The 15,198-nt window shown below is 43.5% G+C and overlaps 1 protein-coding gene across 2 annotated transcripts in view; it reads left to right on the forward strand.

Annotated features, from left to right (window-relative positions):
• The first annotated feature begins 2,192 nt into the window (after positions 1-2,192).
• MYH11 (myosin heavy chain 11) overlaps positions 2,193-15,198 on the forward strand; it is a 99,307-nt gene continuing 86,301 nt past the window's right edge. For both annotated transcript variants that reach the window (XM_032793408.1, XM_032793410.2), the window contains exon 1: positions 2,193-2,291. The gene's annotated coding sequence lies outside the window, so the exon portion shown is untranslated. The remainder of the gene's footprint in view (positions 2,292-15,198) is intronic.

The following is a 15,198-nucleotide window of genomic DNA, read 5'->3' on the forward strand; positions in this document are numbered from 1 at the left end:
GGCTCAGAGCTCCCGCAGCTGCAGGGAGCCCAAAGCCCTTTGAATCGTGCTCGCGGCTCCCGCGGTCGGGCTGGGGCCGGATTTAAAGGACTCAGAGCTCCCGCGGCTGCAGGGAGCCCAGAGCCCTTTGAATCCCACCCACGGCTACAGCGGCTGGGCTGGGGCCAGATTTAAAGGGCCCAGAGCTTCATGGTGGCCAGAGCCCTGGGCCCTTTAATTTGACCCTGAGCCCTGGGGGCTCCCAGCCACCTCTATAGCTGGGAGCCCCAGGTTGATTTAAAGGTCCTGGGGCTCCCAGCCAAAGCCGGAGCACCAGGGCCTTTAAATCTCAAGAAGCCCCCCTCTTCTGGTTGAGGCCATGCCCCCCTCAGGACTTCGGCAGTACCAGTAAGTTACTTTCACCCCTGGTTGGAAGGGACCTCAGGAGGTCATCTAGTCCAACCCCCTGCTCAAAGCAGGACCAATCCCCAGACAGATTTTTACCCCAATTCCCTAAATGGCCCCCTCCGCGATTGAACTCACAATCCTGGGTGGAGAGGCCAATGCGCAAACCACTGAGCTAAATATTTGCTAATGGGCTCTTCAGTCTAGCAAAGATAGGTATAACACAATCCAATGGCTATAGGCTCAAGCTAGACATTCAGACTGCAAATAAGGTGTACACTTTTAACAGTGAGGGTAATTAACCACTGGAACAGTTTACCAAGGGTTGTGGTGGATTCTCCATGACTGGCAATATTTAAATCAAAATTTGATTATTTCTTTTAAAGGTATGCTCTAGTTCAAAAGGAATTATTCTAGGAGGAGTTCTATGACCTGTGTTATACAGGAGGTCAGACTAAATGATCACAATGGTCCCTTCTGGCCTTTCTATGAATCTTTATTCATCATACTAGAAAACATTGGTTTTCTGTCCTGATGATCTGAAAGGTGAACAGGCCTGCGTCCTTTCATGGAGGTGTTTCCTGGAAGGCCCAGATTGGGCCGGGACTCATCTGTCATTCCCGAGGGAGAGGGGGTTATTTCAGGGGACGGAGAGGACTATTTGAAGTCAATAAATGCCATTTCAACCAGCACTGTGCTCTGGCTGACTGGGTAGATCTGTGCACCATATTTAGTCTGTTGCAGCATGCAAATAGCTTCAGTATTTCATATCCGGTATGCTGATGGGAATTCCTGGAGGATCCTAGCTTTCCCTTTTTGGGATGTCTCCCATGCACCAGTCTTGCTGAACAAAACTGTTTGCTACTGGAGTGAAGGGGTGCAACTGAGAACTGAAGGTTTCAGAGGAGTTGACAAGGACCAGATTCGTGTCCAAGGCTGGCTCTTTTCTTCCACTCCCCCAGCAGCTGGTGCCTGCCTCCTGTTCTTTCCACTACATCCTAGGGACCATTGCCCACAGCCATTTAACAGTCCTCTTCTTCCTTTTATGGACAGAGGGAAGTATTTTTATATAGATAAGTTATTTACAACACTTTCTCAGGAACTGGGCTGAGGCTGCAGAAGGCAAGACCAACTTCTGCAAAATTGGTGGGGAGCTGGGAAAAATAACCTTCTTATTCCCTAGAGACAGACAAGGCTTAAAACAGCCCCAAGCTTTAAATGTTACATAAACACAAGGAGACAGAGAGAGACCTCCACCCCCCCACACCGTCGCTGTGTTGGAAATAACCTCCTACTCCCAAACAACTCATACAGAACTCATCTTAGCTCCACATCAACAGGCCGATAGTCTGATTGGCTTTTGTAATGGGATCTCAACTACAGCTACCCCCGATCTGGCTTTCCCCTCTTGCTGGACCCCCAGCTGGAAGACATACATGAGGAGATAGTTTATGTAAGGCAGGAAGGGGTTAAAGTGTCTCATTTGCTTGATCCAACATATCAGTTCCATTCTGGGAAAAAGAAATAACCCTGTTAATTTCAGGCACTTCCTAGTACTATTGCACAAGGTGCAATTGGATGTCAGAAAATAAGGGGTGACACCCAGGTCATAATTCTGTTTGGATTTTTGTGTTTGTTAATACTAAGGGAAAGGTTTGGGGGAAGTCACCAGCCCTGAACTGGGCCCCTCCAGAAAGGAGGTTCTTGACTGATGAGCTCTCATTTTTAGCCCAGGTACTGAAGATTTTCCAGCAGGAGGTGGTTTCTAGGGCCCCTCCCCATTGACCAGATTCTCCTCCTCTATATAGGGAGGCTGCAAAGGCAGAGAGGATTTGGACTGTTCCAGCTGTTAGCTGTACAGGTTCCGGACTCTCCAATTCACTCTCTGCTTTCCTACTTGGATATCTGTAAGTACTACTGTGACTGAGGACTCTCCTGCTGGGGGAGAGGGCTGGGAGTGAACAGATGTTTCTAACATAGTGACTTTAGCAATCCAAGTTATCGTGTACCTTTGGAAAAGCAATTTATTTGTGAATTACTTTCAGGTTACAAATGCTTGCTGCTTAGGGTTACCAGATAGCAACTGTGAAAAAACAGGACAGGAGGTGAAGGGTAATAGGCGCCTATATAAGAAAAAGTCCCCCAAAACAAGACTGTCCCTTTAAAAACGGGACATCTGGTCACCCTATTGCTGCTTTACTTAAACTGTATTGTGACAGACCTACAAAACATGCTTGTTTGGCTTACACCTGATTGCATATTGCAAACAGAGCATTCAGTTAAAATTCACTGAAAGAGCATGGTAAACTCAAAATCTCCAAGTGGTGTGAGAAATTCATAATTTGTTTTATATCACTGCCATAGCTGCATCTGTTTATATAGAGATGTAGAGAAACAAATACCCAGATGATGTGCACAATATAAAAATACTTTGCAATTCTATAGCAGCTTTTCCAGACAAACAGGCACAAGCACTAATTAACTTTATATGTGAATCCAGTAAAGATGCTCTAGTAAAAGCAGTGGTAGTTTAGCAGCAGGTTTTCTTTATATGTTTTCAATACTAATATATAAAATAACTTAGTTTTAATATTTAATTGATTACAATATAAATGCATTTGATTAAACATAATTAGCTTTGCTAATTTTTTATTTAATTGCACAGCAAAAAAACCTCCTTTTAAAATACAAAAGAAAAGCATCACCTTTGTTATTACATAAATATAACAACATAGATTTGCATGTTAGGAATAAAGAGATTGCACTGCTAGATCAGATTTCTTCCCTGTTAGTGAGGTGCACTTGTTAATATTGTTTATATGCATAGATCTGAAGATTATTTTTTCCTTTAGAGGAAGAAACTAAGCAATAAACTCAAGTTTGTAATAGAAGTGATGAGGATAAAAAAAAATGTCAGTAGATGGCAGTATAGAAAGCATCATTGGTAATCCAGAAGAAAAAATCTTACTCACTTTTTATATTAGCGTGTTTTTTTATTAATCAGAATATGACCCTTCCAGCCTGGGATAGAAAAGTCAGTAAACCTGATCTGTTATTTAATTGTTAGATATTTTGTAACAGATATTTTTATTGCAAAAAATGTTCATAATTTTTTTTTAAATAAATCAAATTGTATCTTATTCAAAAGTTTCCATTAGCTATCAGCTCCTAAGAATGTACTTTGTAAAAGGTTGATATTCTGAACTACTAACAGTCAACATCATTTAAAACCTCAACCACTGAAACCAAAAGTATGAACTCCTGGAATATGAATGACTGGAAAGCTAAAAGCTTGATTCAGTGGTAGTTTTAATTTAGTGCATGTTGCTGCTCTGGCTGTATTCACTTGGATGTAAACAGTGATTTTTATTATCACATTTGCAATGGACATGTTATTCCCTAAAAGGTATTTGTTTTGAATTTGTTATCATTACATTTTTGTGGAACAGTTAGTATTGAGAAGAACATGACCATATATGGTAACATCATGCATGGATGTATGCAGTGGATCCAGAGCTCTTTTCAAATTTCTATGACTTATTAGTTGTGTATCTGTTGGCTTTTCTTTTAAACCCGTTCATATTATAAGGAATGAGGGAAAGCTTCTCTAGATCTTGTCAGTTGCTGCTCAGATTAAAAGATGGCTCGGTACATGCTGCTTATATTCTAGTGAACAAACATCCATATTCCAGAGTATATTGCGGCAAATTCACTTCTGTGGACAGTGGATATAATTGGGCAGGAAACTGGTCTATTAACTTTTTTTCTGCAGTTCATAATCTTGTAATAACCTGAGATAAAGCAATCATTCTGATTTCTTGGAAACCTTTAACTAGCTGTCAGTTACACAATCAGAGTTATGTAATAACTTGAATTATGGGAGACTGGAAAGTCTGCCAAGCAATCAAAGTAATTAAAATAAAAATAGTAACGCTAAGTTTTTCAGTACCGACAATTTCCTTAAATGGAGAGTTTAGAAGACAGAGGAAACAGTTAAAATACTAGCGCCTAACACCTGGTCAAGAGAAGTTAAAGCTATTAATAAATTAACACCTTCTATCTTCAAGTGCTAACAATGTTAACTAATTAACATACATATTAATATCCTCATTGTTTAGGTGGGAAATGGACAATCAGAGATTGTGTCTCATAGGAGAAGTCGGAGAGCCAATATCAGAACTCGGGAGTTCCTGGTTCCCAGTCCCACACTCATAGTACACTACTGTTGATTGCTTCAAAAAATTGGATATATCGAAGCTAGTGAATTTCATATATTGGAGGGTTGACAACAAAACAGCATGGCACCTCATGTTTGATTTTACTGATATCAGTGTCACCTGCATTCTGAGTGCAATGATAGCTACCTAAACCTTCTCCAGTCAGAAAACAACAAACTATTATGCCTCTGCCAGTGCTTTAATTGATGCCAGGCATGGGCTTTTAAGAATATTCTTTATGTTCAGATCTGTTTGGGGGTTAGGGGGTGGAAATACTTCCCCACTCCCTAGTTCTCCGCTCAGAAAAAAAAAAAAAGAGACAAGAAAGATCTTTCTAAGGAGTTATTGTAGCACAAGATATTATGAATTTGGGCCAAACAGCTGGTTACTTGCTGTGTTCTCTGCTCTGATACTCCTTATGAAGACAGGACTTGTTTGTGGAAGTCATATTGTGCAAGTGGTGATGGGCAGCCACTATTCTAACAAATATTTCCCCTAAGCCTGTGATAAGCCTTTTATACCAGGAGGCATGTGCTGTAGAAAAGAGGGGTGAGGAGTAATTGCTTTCCCATTTAAACAACAAAAAAAAGTCTTTCTTAGCTAGGACCAGGGAGGCAACACCACTTGATCAACAACGTTTTAATTAATTGCACTTCCTGGAAATGTTTATACTTTTCTCCAAGAATAATATGCACTGTGTATATTTATTGTAAAGCATAGCGGTCAAATTCTGTCCTTTGAAATGAGGTGCAGAAGGGCAATGAAGACCATCTAGAAATGATCTGGGATTGGGAAGAAAGAAGGAAGAGTATCCTCTCTTGAGAATGTAGGGGTGCATGTGCACGAGTGTTTGTGTACAAATATATATTCTGCATCCCTTTATACTGCTGATTGGTGCATTCTGAAGGCAAAAAATTCACACTTCAAAAAGGTTTTGTGAGCTACAGAGATGTCTTCTCTAGCAGGGCTGTTTGAGCAGCAGCCAGAATGGGGAGATTCCATCTCAACCTGGACAACTGCCCCAGCTCTCCTTTCTGTTTGTAGGGATTTCTAACAAGGGCTCTGCAGCACATCACTATGTATAATTGTACATATAGTGTTATGGCAAGACCGATGTTCAAATATAAAGGTTTGATTTGTTTTAGCACCCAGCTGCAGGGATGGATTAAAGCAGAATCTGTGGGGCCAAGCCTTGGGGTCATAGGGTGCGTGAAATGAGAATCAAGTGGCAGCACACAGCTGACGGCTGACTACTGGCTGCCTGCTTGGGTGGACTGGGTTGCCTGACACAGGTGGGAGATCAAGGGCTCGTGAATGGGAGGAAGAAAAGAACCACTTGGAGGACTGGGGCGGGGGGATTAATAAATGTCTTTTGAGGAGGGAGAAATGTAGGCTAATTTGAGTCCTATTTATCTGTAATCTACCTTCCTGTAAGTTTGACACATACAGGGTGCAGTGAGAAAGCTTAACATGAGCAGCCTTACACAAGAGTTTCTGACTGCAGACCAGGGGTTCTCAAACTGGGGTCAGGACCCCTCAGGGGGTCACAAGGTTATTACATGGGGGGTTGCAAGCTGCCAGCCTCCAGCATTTTGTAATGCTGTTAAATATACAAACAAGTGTTTTTAATTTGTAAGGGAGGGGGGTGTCACACTCAGATGCTTGCTATGTGAAAGGGGTCACTAGTACAAAAGTTTGAGAACCACTGCTGTAGCCCAATTCCTACTCTTGGATACATACACGCACCTCCCATTGAATTCAACGCATTGTGCACTGACTGAAGCTTTTGTGTACTTTTCAGGGCTAGCCTCATGCAGAGTGCAATTTGGCTCTCTTGTGTAACAACTCAAAGCAGTCATTTACTTCATGCCAAAACTCTTCCAGAATCAATAGCAACAATCAGCTCACATATGAAAAGTATCGGAAGAGACAGGAGAACATAGTTCAGTAGGATAGACCTCTTTCTCTGTGTATCATTCTGTGCTGCATGTAAGATACTTGTGACTTCTGTCAACACTTGTTTTTAGGCACAGTAAGGAAGGGAGACGTGCACTTTTTCTTAATCTTTGAGTGACAAAGCAGCGGAAAAATCCTTAGGCCATTATCTCATCAGTGACCAAATTTACACCAGATTAGGATTCTTAACAATCATATTAGTGTTTTTAGAATTTGGCGGATTTTTGTAAAGAATGATCATAGGATAACTTGGAAGGTCGGTTTTCACTGTCATCCATAGGCCCTTTCCAAGTAGCAATATTTGACACTACAACACCACCCGCCCCCAGTGTTCAATTGGTCTAAGTCTTTGTCATAGTGAAGTAAATGTCAAAGCTCTTATTGACTTCACTGGGACAAGGATTTGGTCCTTTAGAGAACACCATTTCCATGTGTTGCTTTACCAGCCTTTTTGGAGTAAGTGAGCATTTTCTGCTTTCATCAGTACAGAGGTCAAATATTTATCTCTTGCAGTTCTCTCCTAAGAAATTCATGGGTCTTAAGGATCATATCTTGCAAGGCTTTTGCACACGGCCCCCTTGCAGAAAGCACTGACTACAATAAGAGTTCTGCATGATGAAGGCCGACAGCAGTCAGGCCCCTGTGAGAATAAATAGACAAAGTGTTATGCCCCTTTGTCGGTTCAGCTGATGCCAAGATGCATGGGTGAATTTTCCATCTTTCATTCTTCTGACAATGCTAGTGTCAGTAAAACGAAGACATTTAGAGGAAAGTCATTTAGTGGAGTTTGAGATTTCCAAAGGAGGCTATAGAAGTTAGGTGCCCAACTTCCATTGAATTTCAATTAGACTTGATCATCCAGCTCCCTTCAGCTCCTCTAAAAATCCCAGTCTTTCTTTAATGTGTATGATTATTCATGTTACTCCCAGAGATCCACGTGACACTTAATATATGGAGATATACCTATCTCATAGAACTGGAAGGGACCCTGAAAGGATACTAAAGTGTGTGTCTGCTTTGCCAGATAGAAAATTGGTGTGCGACTATGTTCACACCGACTCATGTCTCCTTCCAGGTGAGGACTGTTTTGGCTATCTGTGTGTAGTCACATTGGTTGACTGTAGTGGTCCATAGCACTCTGGTCTTTGAACTCCCTCAAGATTAACTTTTTGTTTGGATGCTTTGAATATTCAATTCATTCTCACCAGGGAAAGGCCTGCCTTTTGTCTCTGGGCTATTTTCTTCGCTTTCTCCCATTTTTCCTCCCTGCCTTTTCCTCCTCAGATTTACTGCCTCTCTTTCCCCAATTCTTCTTCCTGCAGAACCGGGCAACTGACCAGTCACATATTCTCTTCCCTGCTTTAGTGCCTTTGCTACCATCACTTGAACACCTCCTTGTCTTCCTTGCTGCCGCAGCAAGGAACCTAACTGGGGACCTCTTTTCTGACCTGTTGGAGCAGGAAAGAAAACCAAACAGCCATCTTTTCACCCGCTCTGGAGTGTGTTTGGTGGACTACGGGAGACAGCTTACAACTATCTGTGCCTGCCATCCCCTGCTCAGCCACTTGCTGACATCTTGTAGGGAGGTGATCAGCCAGAGTCCTGGAAGAAGCTGCTGGTTGGGAGTAAGCAAAGCAGCTACAACTTTCAGCTGAGGAAAGGAGCTGTGCTGCAGCTGCTGTATCCGAGTGCCATTAGAGTTGGGTACAGGATGCTGGTACAGCATCCCTGCTTATACCAGCCCTGTTTGAGTACCACATTAGATGAGGCCTGATGTGCCAAGACTGGTTTCAGGCTTGTTACATTTTTACCTTCCCCTTCTTGTGCGCGTATCGTTCCTTGAACAGATGATCTGTCACTATCTAAATAGTATGGAAAGAGTAAATTAAGCTGGTTTCATCAGTCATGGATCTCAGAGTTAGTCTGAGTCTGCTGCTAAACTCTTAAATGTATTTTCTTTTTTTCTCTTGACCTTTTTCTTAATCTGGCCCTTCCCTGAGTGCAACGGAATTAAAATGGTTTGAAGTAGTGTTTGGCAATCGTTTGTTTCCATCCTTTTTTGGAATGCAGCCTGGAAACTTGTTCTTTCGCTAATTATTTCATTATTACATTGGCACTTCAGTATGCACCCAGAAAATATTTAGATAACAAGAAATCTTGTTTGTCTCTCATCTCTGTTAGCTCTGTATTGAACGAGAAACAGGGATGTGGAAGGCTTTTGCTACTCATTTTAAAGCAGTGCACTGAAAAACTGAATTATAGACACTAATTATGCATTATTTTTCTGACTGATCTTTTGTGTAAAACCTCCAAAAAAGAAATAAAAGTGATAAACCTATGATCATGTCATTTTAGTGTCATCAAAGCTTTCAGTTTCCCTAGATGATTTCAGACCCAGTAATCCAAAATGACAATGATCTTGCCCCTACAAAGCATCTCTCAGCCAAATCAGTCCTATAACGCTTCACCAATTTTTCTGCTTGACTGAGCAAATATAACTGGTTAGGAGGAGCAGTATTATATGTAATGGTAATACACTCCCCTTCTTCCTGCACCTCAGTCAACTTCTCTGCAGAAGCACAGGGAAGAACTCAGTCTTTTCAGAACTTTAACAAATAATAAAACTGCACAGAGAATGCAATACAATTTCATACTATAACATTTATTATAGAAAGACATTTGCTACCAGCATGAGGAATACGTATGAAAACTTTTCCTAAAGAGCTATTTCACCAACTGGTTGCTGTTATATAAGTTTCAGTGCAAGGGATACCTTAGCACCTACACATGCACACTCCCCTCCAATCTTTTCACAGACATGACTTCTCAGTCTCTGCAGTGTGGTATCAGAAGTGCCTGTGCATCACCTAGGCTCCTCAGAGCCAGAGGAGAATGGCAGCTCCAAACTCCTTAATCTCCTCAGCAAAGTAGTCCAAACAACCTCATGGCCAGTAGCAATTCTAGTCCTGGAGTCAATAGTTGGTGTCTCCTTGGTTTCCAGCAAGATAGGGAATTTGGATCCAAAATGGCACAGGGTCTGGAACACAGGAGACGCATCATTGTTCAGCTACTGAGTCCCCAAGAGTGTCACCACATCCCCCCAATCTTTTCCCCGCTGAGCTCTGATTGTCTCAGCTCTCAGATGGTGAATATGTGGTACCTGTGAGACTGCTTGCCCTGAATGGAAGCCTTCTGCATTGTTTCAGAGATAGCTACTGAGCATGCCCAATAACTATCACACCTCTTCCTCTAAATGCCTCTGTGCCCTTCTAACTGACAGTATGTCTACACAGCCTAACTATTCACAGCTTTTGCTGTCTAAACCAGCTTGAATCCAGGCAGCACAGGTAGCAATATTGGTAGTACAAGCCCAGCATGGACCCTGGGCATGTACTTGACTAATAATTTCATCCTAGTTCAGTTTATGAAAAGGTCCAGCTAAGCGTTACTTTGTGACCCCATTATCCACAGAGAGCTCACAATTCAAAGTGACAAGTGGCCTAAATGAGCATTGTCCCTAGCTTATATATTTTCCTTCTCTGACTCCCCATATTCTCATTATTTCTTGTGTGGTGCCCATCACCATTGTATCTAGGTCTGTTTTTACATGGTTTAGAATTATTAATACCAATCTATTTTCAACAAAGAGAGAATTCTTACCTGGTCTGCACTACAAAGTTAGGTCAATATAAGCCACCTTGTGTTGACTTAGTTTCCATATGTCTACACTTAAATTTGTCTCCCACCGACATAAGTGTCCTGTTACAGCAACACAGTAAAACTGCCTTCCCAAGTGACATTGAGCCTGGGTCAATGTACTGAGATCAGTGCATTGCAAGTGTGGATACTGTGTTACTTATATGGACCCTAGCAGTCCTACAGCAGCTGTCCCACAATGTATAACAGTAAAAAATCTGATCACAATTGTGAACTCCACTGCTCGGGGGTCACAGAGACCAGAAGACAGCCCCTTCCCCTTAAAGTCACAGATATTTTTAAATGTCTTTTCCTGATTGACCAGTTTGGCAAGACACCCAGCTACACTCCTTTGTTGTGTGCAACTAACTGCCCAGCTGACCATGCTGGCTACATACTCCTCACATGCTCTTGGGGTAGACAGGAGATATTGGATTTCATCTGCTTGTGGGGAAAAGAGGCTGTGCAAGCACAACTACAGATCAGCAGTAGAAACATGAATATCTATGAGCAGATTGCACAGCAGATGCAGGAGAAGAGGTATGACCAGGACCAGCAGCAGTGCCATGTGAAAGCAAAGGAACTGGATCAGGTATACCAGAAGGCGGGGAAGAGGCAAACAGTCAGTCTGGTGCCGGGTGACAGACCTGCCGCTGACAAAGAGCTGCATGCCATACTTGGCAGAGATTGCACCACCACCACCCTGCAGACCACCCTGTATACCTCCAAGGAGCCTGAGTCACAGGCCCCTGGCGGGAACAGCGAGGATAAGGAATAGGTGGAGGAGGAAGAGGCAGAGCATGGCGGACATGTGACCAGGGGGTCCAGCTATGCTGCAAGCCAGGACTTGTTAGACTCCACCATAGTCCAGTCAGTCCCAGCAGTTGAGCATGGGCGAACCCAATGCATGGGAAGGTATCTCAGGTAAGAGTGTAATTGTATTTCCCATTACAATGATGTACAAATGGCACCCCCAACTTAACAGGACACAGTTACTGACTTTTCATTAATTTAGTCCTGCTGGAAGAGATAACGGTACAACAAAGAGAGGTAGTGTTGTTACCTGCTTTTCATTCACCTGTAGAATTGGGCAATGGAAGGGAAGCATGTAGAGCAGTTTGTTTATGTGCACAGGGGTGTCCACTGAATTGTTCTCAGAGGAACTTTCATGGAGGTACTCTGCAGTCCTCTCCTGAAGGGATGGCAGCCTTATTTCTTCTCCGCTGACTTCCCCACTCCAGTCAGTGATAACTTCAGCTGGCACCCTTACAGTATACAAACTGGCAGCATCTGGGCCTTTGCAGCTTCAGGACACTAGCAGCCACTGTGCTGTCTGTGCTTTTGTCACCCAGAAGAGTCAGATGTCATCGAAAATCACCACCACCTGTGGAAATGGTGCCAGTATTCAGTGCCATTGCCGTATACCCATAGTTTCAGGGAACTGAGCAAATCCTCATTTCCCTCACCCTTCGCTGGCCATACTCAGCATGCCTGGTGCTGTGAGTGGATCCATGCACAAGCACTCCGAAGCAGAAGTGTCAATAAGCAGGTCTTGTTTAAAACTTTAGGGGAGCAAGGGAAGTTCTGAATCTTACCATGGCATCTTAACTTTCATGTTCCGTTGTTACTATATCGACAATGGTACCTCTGCATCTTTTATCTGTAGCTGCTGCCATTGCAGATTTGAGGGGTTCCCCCTCCAAGTCTGCAGAACACCTGAGGCAGATAAGAAAGAAGATGACTCAGAATGACATGTTCAATGAGATCTTGCAAACCAATGCTGCACCAGCCCATAAGCAAAGGGTCTGGAGGGGGAACATTGCAGACAGCCTGGAGAAGGAAAGAGTGGACAGGAGAAAGGCCCAGGAGCCCCACCAGGAAAAGGAGAGGGAAGTGCACCAAGACATAATGGGGCTTCTTTGTGCTGTGGACTCTTGTGGATCTGCAGGTTCAACAATCCCAGGCTCACCTCCCTTTGCAGTCTATGGATAACTCCATTACAGCACCTCCCTACTCACCTCCAAACATTCCATCTGGTATCAGGGTCCCCGTCCCTACCCCATCACTCCATCCTGGGTGACATTAAGACAACCACAGCTTCACATACCCTGACCTGTGAAAGCCACAGTTGCTGTATGTGTAGGTAAAATGGATAAAAATGTTCTTTCCCCTTGTAAAGTTCTGTTCCATTAATTTCTTTTTTTTAATGTATTTGCTTTTCAGTTGCACAGATTTATCTTTGCACTGATTTTGTTACTGAATAAAATTCTATTACTTGGAAAATAATTCATATTTATTAGTTCACAACATGTGCTTCAGGTTGTCTAGCAGTTCTGAAAGCACTCACTTACTTGTTACTGTACAGTGTGACAACTCATAGGACAAGTGACGAACAGTATAATAATCATAAAATGTACAGCAAGCACCGCAAAAGTAATAGGGGCATTGACAGTGGTAAATTCATAGATGTACATCGAGCACCACACAATTCCTAACTAGCCGCAAAAGAGCAGGGCCAGGGAGAGGACAGTACACCACAACACCATACTCTGACTCATGTTAAACTGCTCTTTCAAATCCTCCTTGAGCCATATAGTTCTACGCTGAGGTTGTCTACTAGCCCTTGTGTCTAGTTGTTCAAACTCAGCAGCCAGCCACTCCACCCCAGCAGCAACTTTTCCCCCTTGGCTTTACAGATGTTATACAGGAGAGAGCAGGCAGCTATACCCGTTGGGATGCCTTTTCACTGAGATCCAATCTTGTGAGTAAACACCAGCATCCCTGCAATCAAGAAAAAGTGCATTCAACTGTCATTCTGCATCTGCTGAGTTGGTAGTAGAATTCTTCCTTGGTATTGTCGAGGGGGCCGGGGTATGGCTAGATGTGCCAGGGGAACAAGGGGTAGATCGGGTGCCCCAGGATAATTATTGTTTTTTTTTCAACATCACCAATACTAATCTGCTAGTTGGGAAAGAAAGTCCTTGCTTGTAGCCTTATGAATAGTCTTGTGTTCTTAAAGATGCAAGCATCATGCAGTTTCCCTGACCAGCCAACACTGATGTCAATGAATTATTTCTGGTGATCCACCAATATTTGCATAACCATAGAAAAGCAGCCCTTTCTGTTGACGTACTTTGTAGCAAGGTACCCTGGTGCCAAAATAGGGATATGCTCTGTCTATTGCTCCACCCCATTTCAAGAATCTCACTGCTGCAAATCCATCAACTATGGTCTACATATTGCTGGCATGGCAGGCTTTAAGCCGATTCCCTGGAATCGGGCCCCGCGCCTTAGGCATCTTAATTTTTTTTTTTTTAAACTCACCCGGCGGTGGGGGAGTTCCGCTCCGGGGCTTTGGCGGCATTTCAGCAGCGGGGGTGGGTCCGCTCCGGGGCTTTGGTGACATTTCGGTGGCGGGGAGTCTTTCAGTGCCATGGAAGACCCGGAGCGGACCCCCCGCTGCTGAAGTGCTGCCAAAGCCCAGGACCACTGCCAGGTATTCAAATCTGGCCCCCGCCCTTCATAAAGCTGGCCCTGATTGCTGGGACTCGCACATCTGCGTGGCAGGAGACAAGTAACAGTCCTGCACACTTGCATGACAATGGCCTCCTTAAGTGGATTTTCCAGCTCTAAAATCATTTCACACTGATGGGTAGCAATCCAGCATTGCAAGTTGCCAGAGCACTGTCACCACTCACTTCTCCACTGTCAGTGCAGCTCTCATTTTGGTCTCTGCACTGGAGGACTGGAGCAAACTCAGCACACAGATCTAGGAATGTGGCCTTGTCCAACTGAAAGTTCTGCAGCCACTGCTCATCATCACAAGCCTGTATTATGATGCAATTCCACCACTTGGTGCTCATTTATTGGGCCCAGAAGCTGCACTCCGCTATCTGCTCTGTGAACACCACCAAAAACTTTGAACTGGTTCTCACTGTGTCCCACAGCAGCCTGTCCTCCAAGAAATCAGCACATTTCCCATTGCTTTGATTCTTCTCCTGGATCTGTAAATACCAGAAAATCATGCATCCTGTGCTTACAGCACTTATGACAATAGTACAGAGCTGTGCAGGTTCCCGGCTTCTGTTAGAGATGGTGGACTGCAAGGGTTTGTGGGATTTTTTTAAAAAAGTGCAACAATTATGGGATATAGATGACATGGGATGAAGACAGTTGCATGCTGGGAAGTTGTCCCTTTGCTCCCAGTCATCCCTGGATTGTATTACCAAAACTTGCCAAAAGATGGTGCACTGGACAGTGGTGGGTTGCACACTGGGATACTTTCCCATCATGCACCTCACTGTGCACTGACATAAGAACCCCTGGTGACTATGCCCAGCGTCAATGTAGGAAGCTAGGTCTAACGCACACAAGTGATATAACAACTATGGTGGCTTTATGCTGATGCAGCTTAAGTCGACCAAAGTTTGTAGTGTAGACATGGCCTCATACTGCATGTCTGGCCCCTCTGCCTCTCAAACGCCCCACAATTATTCCCCTCTCTCTACTCCCACCCAACACACACACAACACTAAGTTATACAGCCTTAAGGAACAGAAGTGGCTAGATCTAGCAAATAAATTAAATGCTAAAGAACCTGGAGTTCCTGAACTGCCTGGACTGAAAGGTTAATTTTAGACTGCTCCTTAAAGGCCTGACCCAAAGACTATTGAAGTCAATGAAATGATTCCCACTGGTTTCAATGAACTTTGGTTGAGACCCTAAAAATGGCCAGGTTAATGCTAAAATAGATGATTGTGTGCAGAGTTGTAGCCGTTACGGTCCCAGGATATTAGAGAAAGGTGGGTGAGGTAATATCTTTTATTGGACCAAATGATTGGCAGGAGTGAACTCCAGAGGCAGTGACCTTCTAGTGAGAATGCTTAGTGCTAGAAGCAGGAAGGTACGCAAAGGTCAAACACTGTTGCGCTACAATGACATGAGT

The sequence above is a fragment of the Chelonoidis abingdonii genome, chromosome 9 (assembly GCF_003597395.2).
Source record: "Chelonoidis abingdonii isolate Lonesome George chromosome 9, CheloAbing_2.0, whole genome shotgun sequence".
NCBI classification, from domain to species: domain Eukaryota; kingdom Metazoa; phylum Chordata; order Testudines; family Testudinidae; genus Chelonoidis; species Chelonoidis abingdonii.